Source organism: Orcinus orca, chromosome 13 (genome assembly GCF_937001465.1).
Source record: "Orcinus orca chromosome 13, mOrcOrc1.1, whole genome shotgun sequence".
In the NCBI taxonomy this organism is placed as follows: Eukaryota; Metazoa; Chordata; class Mammalia; order Artiodactyla; family Delphinidae; genus Orcinus; species Orcinus orca.
In genome coordinates this window covers 76,779,999-76,789,171 of record NC_064571.1, presented here as the reverse complement: position 1 = coordinate 76,789,171, position 9,173 = coordinate 76,779,999, and the positions used below count along the sequence as shown (strand labels likewise).

Sequence of the window (9,173 nt, the reverse complement as noted above, 5' to 3'; positions counted from 1 at the left end):
ATGACTTTTACCTTTTTAAGAAAATATATCGTTTCACTCTTTGGAGAGTACTCTTCCTTTTAGGGAACAGAAGTGACTTCCCCTTTGCCATTCTTAGCTGAAAACCACAGTGAATTCAGTGTAAAGTTTATTTCATTGGCATGGCTTCAGTGAACACTGCCTGAAATTATATATTGATTTGTTGATTATTTATCTCCCCCACTAAAGTATAAATTCTAGAAGAGCAGAGACTCTGTTTATTTCTGCAACACTGAAGGAATTGTCTGTGGACAATTATCCTGGTTTGGATAATACTCTCAAACTATCTAGGAGGCCATAGTTAAGCCAAGCTACACTGAAGAATGGAATGGGGTGGTAGAAGTTTAACTCAGAATGAATTATGATGTTTCTCCACTTGGTAGGGAGACGACTAATAATGCCCACACACACACCAAAAAAAAAAAAAAAAAAATTCCATAGCCTTTACTGTGTTCTATGCATGGACCCCATCACTTTATTTTGAATCATTTCATCCTTAACACAACTCTATAAGGCAGCCACTTATACATAATTTAACTCCACAAAGAAGTTAAATTACATGTCCAAAGTTAGAAGGCCAGTATGTGTCAGAACTTAGATTAAAACCTACCACACCGGTGGTTTCCAATCTTGTGGCACACTAGAATCACCTAAGGATCTTTAGAAACCACTGCTACCTAGCTACTACCCCCAGACATTATGATTTAATTGTTATGGGGTCAGACCTGGGCATTCAAACTCTCCAGGTGATTTTTTTTTTTCCACTGAAGAATTTACTGGGGCTCGTTGACCTGTGAATATAAGTCTGAGCTTACAGAGCAATGTGGGGTTTCCTAGCTCACTGAGCGTGCGCTTTCCTACACAGTCATCAGGATGTACAGGACTGGGGGTGATGACCAACACTGGACAGATGTGGACCCCCCTGCCCAGGTGCAGTTGCCTCTCCCTGCTCTCTCTGCCCAACCAGCTATCCCTGGGGCAGAAGACAGCTCTGTGTGCCTCCAGTCATTCTGGAGGCTAACTCTGGGTCTGTCCAGGTATGTCTGTGTGTCCTCTGGGACCTGCCAATTGGTAATAACATCTTCCCTGTCCATGCCTTGTTTGCAGTCACCAGCCCTACCTTGGGGTAGCACAAGAATGGACTTGCCTTTCAGAGTGAAGATGACAGAACCAGCTAAAAGTTCTGTTTTTAAATTTTTTTTTAAATTGAGGTATAGTTGTTTCACAATGTTGTGTTAGTTTCTACTGTACAGTGAAGTGAATCAGCTATATGTATACATATATCCCCTCTTTTTTGGATTTCCTTCCCATTTAGGTCACCACAAAAGCTCTCCTGGGGATTCTAATGACCAGCATTATGTTATTCTGTCTTGATATAAAATGTGGCAGACAAAAATAAATACAATACAAGATGGGGGAAAGTTACCTGTTTTATCTAGATGAGCCAAAATCAATCCATATTCCAAATTAAATATATTTAACATGGCATCACATCAGCTCTTAAGGTCTGCTTTCCCTGTGCTAGGACTCTGTGTAATGGACCATGAGATGGTAGCTAAGTGTCAATCACCAGAGAACATACATACTGTTGATTAAGGGGGAAAAATATGATTATGGAAGTTTTGTCTGAATAATTTTTAATATGCACACCATTTTGGAGGAGAAAATAATTTTAAGGTATTATTAGCAGCTTATCTTTTTTTTGGTTATTTCTGGGAGAAAATCATATAGAAACATCCACAATATAAGAAATTAGGGCAAATTTGGAGCTCTTCAAATAGCAAAGTTTAACCTACTTTTCTCTTTTAAATAATGGCTTCAGCTTATTCACATATTTTTTTTTGAGTTTTGCAATTTATTGAAACCATACATACGTTGTTTGGCTGTAGAATTCTAAAATCATATTTTTTTCCAAAAACGTTTTTATCCCATATCACAGAGTAATGATTTATAGCAAAGGAATACACAAGTCACTCAATTTGCTTCTCAGTGTGTTATACAGAATTATTTGCTCATTTGGTAAACATTACCTCATCTACTTCTCTTCTTCATCATAATCATCATCATCTTCTTCAATAGCTTCTCCAGTAAAGTATAACACTGATTTTAGGATTATATGCTCACGTAAAAAGTGACCAATTTCAAAGTCTGCAGCAAGGATAGCTTCAGCAGCATCATCCAGGTCTCCACTCTCAGGAACTTCAGGAGGAGCAAAAAAATTAAAGAGTCATTAGAAACTGTTTTGGTCACAGTACGAACTGTTCCACGTCCCTTGTGTTTCTGCTGCTTCTTAATGGTTTTCAAAGTGACATTCTTCCCTTTTTTCCTATCTGTCTGGCACCCTGTACAACCCATCATTTCTGGTCCATCAAAAGAAAAAGGATGAGAATCCTCTGGTTCTGACCTCATCCTATATGTCTTTGTCAACGCTTCATTTGTGAGTTACTCATTGGGTTCAAAGTGAAATTCTAAGACAAAACTCATAGGCTGACCAGCATCTGAGAACTTCACTTTAATATCTTTCAAGTGCTTCAGAATAGGTTCATCATGTTCCTGAACCATATCGCTGAGCAATTCTTAAAAACCATCAACCAAAAGTCAGGAATTCCCTTGGGGTCTTCTTTTTCTTTATCCTTTTTCTCATCTTCAATCTTGGCCTTTTCTTTTAGCTTCTCTGAAATTTCATCTTCCTCATCTGGTTTCCATTCACGTTCTTCTTCTTTAGGTTCATAAATGGCATTAATGATCTCAAATCTCTTATCAAATAGAGGCTGATAGAGAACAGCATACTTTTTTTTAACATCTTTATTGGAGTATAATTGCTTTACAATGGTGTGTTAGTTTCTGCTGTATAACAAAGTGAATCAGCTATACATTTACATATATCCCCATATCTCCTCCCTCTTGCGTCTCCCTCCCACCCTCCCTATCCCACCCCTCTAGGGGTTCACAAAGCACCGAGCTGATCTCCCTGTGCTATGCGGCTGCTTCTCACTAGCTAGCTATTTTACATTTGACAGTGTATATATGTCCATGAGAACCGCATACTTTCTTTCAAGATCATGAACTTCCTCATAGAACTTTGCTTCTATCTGTGCCCATTTAACTTGAAGGTTTTTGAGAGCATTCACGCATCTATTAACTACCCTAGGCAAACTTTCAATGTATCCTGTTGGTGTTTCTACCAGACCATCAGGTCTTTCTTGAAGGGCTGCAAGAATCTGAGGATTTTGCATCATCTGAACAGTCAGCTGATGCGCTTTGATTTTTGTTTCTTCACCAGTTTCTTCTACTTCTTCAACGTCATCCAAATCTTGACCAAGTTCAGGCTGTGCTTTGTTGTCGATGTCTGCCATGTTGTATGAACGCCAAAAATCTCGTCCCTCTTGCGTGGTACCGGGAAGGGTGAGGGCGGCGGGGTGGGGGGGCCAGCCATCTGGTCCCGGCTCTCAGCATCCTGACGGCGAGCGCTCCTTAGTCCCCGACCCTGTCACGGCCTGATTCCTGCAGCTCTCCGGTCCCCGGTAACCATTTTCTCTCCCCGCCCATTTTTTCCCCCTCAGAACAACAGTTCTTTCCTCTGACGTGACTTTAGCACATCTTGATTGATATACCATGTGACGAGGATACGAGAATGAACAAGACAAACAATGTGCCTTCCCCCGTAGTTTTTTACAGTCTGGAGGGGAAAGGATAGAAGATAGTCGTCCATCATGGTCATTATGGTAGACACGCTATCTGCTATCGCAGGGTAATAAAGGGTGTTATGGGAGCACGGAACAAGAATACCTAACCTATCAGGATAGGTTTCCCAGGGGAAGTGATACCTAAGCTGATAGTGGAAGGAAACTAGGCTGGGGACAGAGAAAGCCTGAACCAAGTCAGAGGCAATACTATGGAAAAAGTGTAGTGGAGAGAGAGGGAGGACAGAGTAGGGGATGTTTGTGCAGCAGAAATGGTGTCTGCCCTGCCAGGGGCTACATTACCTAGCATCCGTTTTCCAGCATCCCTTCTGTCAAGGTGGCTGACTGAATAGTTATTACCAACGGAATATGAGCAGAAATGACGTGAGTCAAGCAGGACCAGGGCTTTTAAGGAGGGTGGGGTAGTTCCCCCCATAATATCTTTGCTATCCTTTTCCCTCTTTCTCCGCTGGCTGAATTCAGAGAACTCTGAGGCCCTGGGGCACGGCAGTGTCACCAGATAGAGCCTGCGCACTTGAATCGCCAAATAAGGGGAAGCCACAAGATGACACTGGATGGTAACACAAATAAGAAGTAAATGTTAATGGGATAAATCAATACTGTTTGGGGGTTTGTTTTTTATAGTAGCTAGCATATCCCAATCTGAAAGAAATTTAGTACAATTAGAGAAATGTGGGGTTGGGAGAGGAATGGGAAGAGAAGGGTAAGAGCTTGGGTCAGACAGGAAAGTTTGAACCAGATCAAGAAGACCTGAAAAGTGTAGGGGAAAGTTGGGAAAGGTTTTGGCATGGACCCAAAAGCCAACTGGGTACACTGTCTAACTCACCTTTCTGGATTATCTGATTCTAAAGTCTCTGTGCTTTTCTTTGTCTTTGGAGCTATTTAAAACTCATAAATTATAGATAACTGTTAGTTATTTTTATTCAGTAGATATGATTGACAGAGTTGATGACAGAAGGGTTGAGACTGGGAAACACAGAGAGGAGTCAAAAATGGCTTCTAGAGTTCTGGCTTGAGCAACTGATTAGGTGCATACTAGCTGGGGTCTGGGAGTGGAAGACAAGATGTAACTAAGGAATGGACATGTTGAATTTGTTATGGTTAAAGGCTCTCCAAGAGTCTTGTCAACTTAGCAACAGGGTAAGTGGGCTTAAAGCTCAAGAGTGAGATCTGAGCTGGTGATACTTATGGGAGAGTCATTTTGTAAATGTCACAATTGGGAGAAGGTAAAATGAGAAAAGAAAAGGGTCTGTCACAGAACCCTGAGAAACACCAACATTTATGAGATGGACAGTGGCAGAGAGAACTTCAGAGGAGAATGAGGTGGAGCTGCTAGAGAATACACAGAAAACAAGAGGAGGTGGTTAATTGGAAGCCAGGAAAGAATTTCTAGCACTAAGAACAATTAATGTATAAAATGCTGTAAGAGGTGAGATGGAGGCGGAAAATGTTCGTTGAAATGAACAAGATCTTGGATATCTAGTTAAGAGCAATTTTAGTGGAGAGGTAAGGACTGAAGCCAAGCTGCAGTTGACTGAAGAGTAAGTAGTTAGTGGAGACAACGAGGAGAGACCACATTCTCAGGACGTTTTGTCAAGGAAGGGGGTAAAGGATGAGAGCTGGAGGGAATTCGAGTCCAGAAAGTTTGTTTTATTTTTCTTTTCCTTTAACATGATGGAAACTTGACTATAGTATATGCTGATGGGAAGGTGCCAGTAGAGAGGGAGAGTTTACAGACAGAAAAGAGAGAGAATACTTTCAAAAGAGTTTAAAGGAAACCTACATCAATGGGAAGACATCCTTGTTAGTGGATTAGAAAACAATATTGTTGAAATGGAAATACTCCCCAAATTGATGTACAGATTCAGTGCCATTCCAATCTAAATCTCACCTGTGTTTTTTAGAGAAATTGGCAGGCTAATTCTAAAATGCATATAGAAGTGCAAAGGGGGAGGGGTAATTGGGAGATTGGGATTGACATATACATACTACTCTATATAAAATAGATTACCAATAAGGACCTACTCTATAGCACAGGGAACTCTACTCAGTGTTCTATAATGGCCTATATGGGAAAGGAATCTAAAAAAGAGTGGATATAGGTATATGTATAACTGATTCACTTTGCTGTACACCTGAAACTAACACAATATTGTAAATCAACTATACTCCAATAAAAATTATTTTTAAAAAAAAGAAAGAATAAAAATGCCAGGGACTCAGAATAGCCAAAACATTCTTGCAAAATAGCAGGGTTAGTGGAGTTCCAGTTTTCACATTTTACTACAAAGCTATATAGTCAGAAGGGTATGGCACTGGTATAAGGCTAGACATGTGGATCAATAGAATAGAATTGCGAGTTCAGAAGTAAACCTTTATATTTATGGTCAACTGATCTTTGATAAAGAAGCCAAGATGTTTTATTTATTTATTTTTTTGGCCGCGCCGTGCAGCTTGTGGGGACCCCGACCAGGGATTGAACCTGCACCCTCAGCAGTGAAAGCAAAGAGCAGAGTCCTAACCACTGGACCTCCAGGGAACTCCCAAGAAGCCAAGATATTTCAATGGGTTAAAAGAGTTTTTTGACCAAGTAGTACAGGAACAACTGGACATCTACATGCAAAACTATGAATTTGGACTTCTGCCTCATACCATACACAGAAATTAAATCAAAATTGATAAACTCTTGAGTCTTTTAAAGAGAAAACTGGCAAATTAGAAGACTGCAATGATAAATTGAACCAGTACCCAGCACAAAAGAGAGAAAAAATAAGCATTGATGACATGGAAGGCAGATTAACAAGATATAGGAGCAGATTCCAATTCCTATAAAATGGACTATAAAACAGAGATGATAATAATACTTTTCTGGTGGGTACTGTGAGGATTTCATGAGTTTATTCACATGAAGGCTTTCAACAGGGCCTAGTGTCAGCATTCAATAAATATTAGCTATAATTGATTTGAAATTTATTTGTGTAAGTAGTATGAGGTAGAAAGCTAATGATATTTTTAATATAGACTGTTTAAATTATATTAGCGCCTGGAAAAAGATTTCTTACATCTGTTCTAAGCTTCCCGGCAGATTTTTTTTTCCTTGTTTTAATATTTCCCTGCAGATTTTTATAATCCCATTTCTACCTCCTCCCTACTCCCACCCCAACTAATATTATTTCATTACATGCTATTTTTTTAACATCTTTATTGGAGTATAATTGCTTTACAATGTTGTGTTAGTTTCTGCTGTATAACAAAATGAATCAGCTGTATGCATACATATATCCCCACATCCCTTGCCTCTTGCATCTCCCTCCCACCCTCCATATACCACCCCTCTAGGTGGTCACAAAGCACGGAGCTGATCTCCCTGTGCTACACAGCTGCTTCCCACTAGCTATCTATTTTACATTTGGTGGTGTATATGTGACAATGTTACTCTCTCACTTCGTCCAAGCTTACCCTTCCACCTCCCCATGTCCTCAAGTCCATTCTCTATGTCTGTGTCTTTATTCCTGTCCTGCCACTAGGTTCATCAGAACCATTTGTCTTTTTTAAGATTCCACATATATGTGTTAGCATACGGTGTTTGTTTTTCTCTTTCTGACTTACTTCACTCTGTATGACAGATTCTAGGTCCATCCACCTCACTACAAATAACTCAATTTCGTTTCTTTTTAGAGCTGAGTAATATTCCATTGTATATATATGCCACATCTTCTTTATCCATTCATCTGTCGATGGACACTTAGGTTGCTTCCATATCCTGACTATTATAAATAGTGCTGCAGTGAACATTGTGGTACATGTCTGTTTTTGAATTATGGTTTGCTCAGAATATATGCCCAGTAGTGGGATTGCTGGGTCATATGGTAGTTCTATTTTTAGTATTTTAAGGGACCTCCATACTGTTCTCCATAGTGGCTGTATCAATTTACATTCCCATGAACAGTGCAAGAGGGTTCCCCTTTCTCCACACCCACTCCAGCATTTACTGTTTGTAGATATTTTGATGATGGCCATTCTGACCGGTGTGAGGTGATACCTCATTGTAGTTTTGATTTGCATTTCTCTAATGATTAGTGATGTTGAGCATCCTTTCATGTATTTGTTGGCCATCTGTATATCTTCTTTGGAGAAATGTCTTTTTAGGTCTTCTGACCATTTTTCGATTGGGTTGTTTGTTTTTTTGATGTTGAGCTGCATGAGCTGCTTGTGTATTTTGGAGATTAATCCTTTGTCAGTTGCTTCGTTTGCAAAAATTTTCTCCCATTCTGAGGGTTGTCTTTTTGTCTTGTTTATGGCTTCTTTTGCTGTACAAAAGCTTTTAAGTTTCATTAGGTCCCATTTGTTTATTTTTGTTTTTATTTCCATTTCTCTAGGAGGTGGGTCAAAAAGGATCTTGCTGTGATTTATGTCATAGAGTGTTCTGCCTATGTTTTCCTCTGAGAGTTTTATAGTGTCTGGCCTTACATTTAGGTCTCTAATCTATTTTGAGTTTATTTTTGTGTATGGTGTTAGGAAGTGTTCTAATTTCATTCTTCTACATGTAGCTGTCCAGTTTCCCCAGCACCACTTATTGAAGAGGCTGTCTTTTCTCCATTGTATATTCTTGCCTCCTTTATCAAAGATAAGGTGACCATATGTGTGTGGGTTTACTTCTGAGCTTTCTATCCTGTTCCATTGATCTGTATTTCCATTTTTGTGCCAGTAACATACTATCTTGATTACTGTAGCTTTGTAGTATAGTCTGAAGTCAGGGAGCCTGACTCAAGATTGCTTTGGCTATTCTGGGTCTTCTGTGTTTCCATACAAATTGTGAAATTTATTGTTCTAGTTCTGTGAAAAATGCCATTGGTAGTTTGATAGGGATTGCATTGAATCTGTAGATTGCTTTAGGTAGTATAGTCATTTTCACAATGTCGATTCTTCCAATCCAAGAACATGGTATATCTCTCCATCTGTTTGTATCATCTTTAATTTTTTTCATCAGTGTCTTAGTTTTCTGCATATAGATCTTTTGTCTCCTTAGGTAGGTTTATTCCTAGGTATTTTATTCCTTTTGTTGCAATGGTAAATGGGAGTGTTTCCTTAATTTCTCTTTCAGATTTTTCGTCCTTAATGTATAGGAATGCAAAGATTTCTGTGCATTAATTTTGTATCCTGCTACTTTACCAAATTCACTGATTAGCTTTAGTAGTTTTCTGGTAGCATCTTTAGGATTCTCTGTGTATAGTATCACGTCATCTGCAAACAGTGACAGTTTTATTTCTTCTTTTCCAATTTGGGTTCCTTTTATTTCTTTTTCTTCTCTGATTGCTGTGGCTTAAACTTCCAAAACTATGTTGAATAATAGTGGTGAGAGTGGGCAACCTTGTCTTGTTCCTGATCTTAGAGGAAATGGTTTCAGTTTTTCAGCATTGAGAACGATGTTGGCTGTGGGTTTGTCATATA

At 39.2% G+C, this 9,173-nt stretch overlaps 1 pseudogene; it reads right to left on the bottom strand.

Moving 5' to 3' along the window:
- Positions 1-1,463: 1,463 nt before the first annotated feature.
- On the bottom strand, positions 1,464-3,374 carry LOC125960789 (nucleosome assembly protein 1-like 1; annotated as a pseudogene).
- Positions 3,375-9,173: the final 5,799 nt, after the last annotated feature.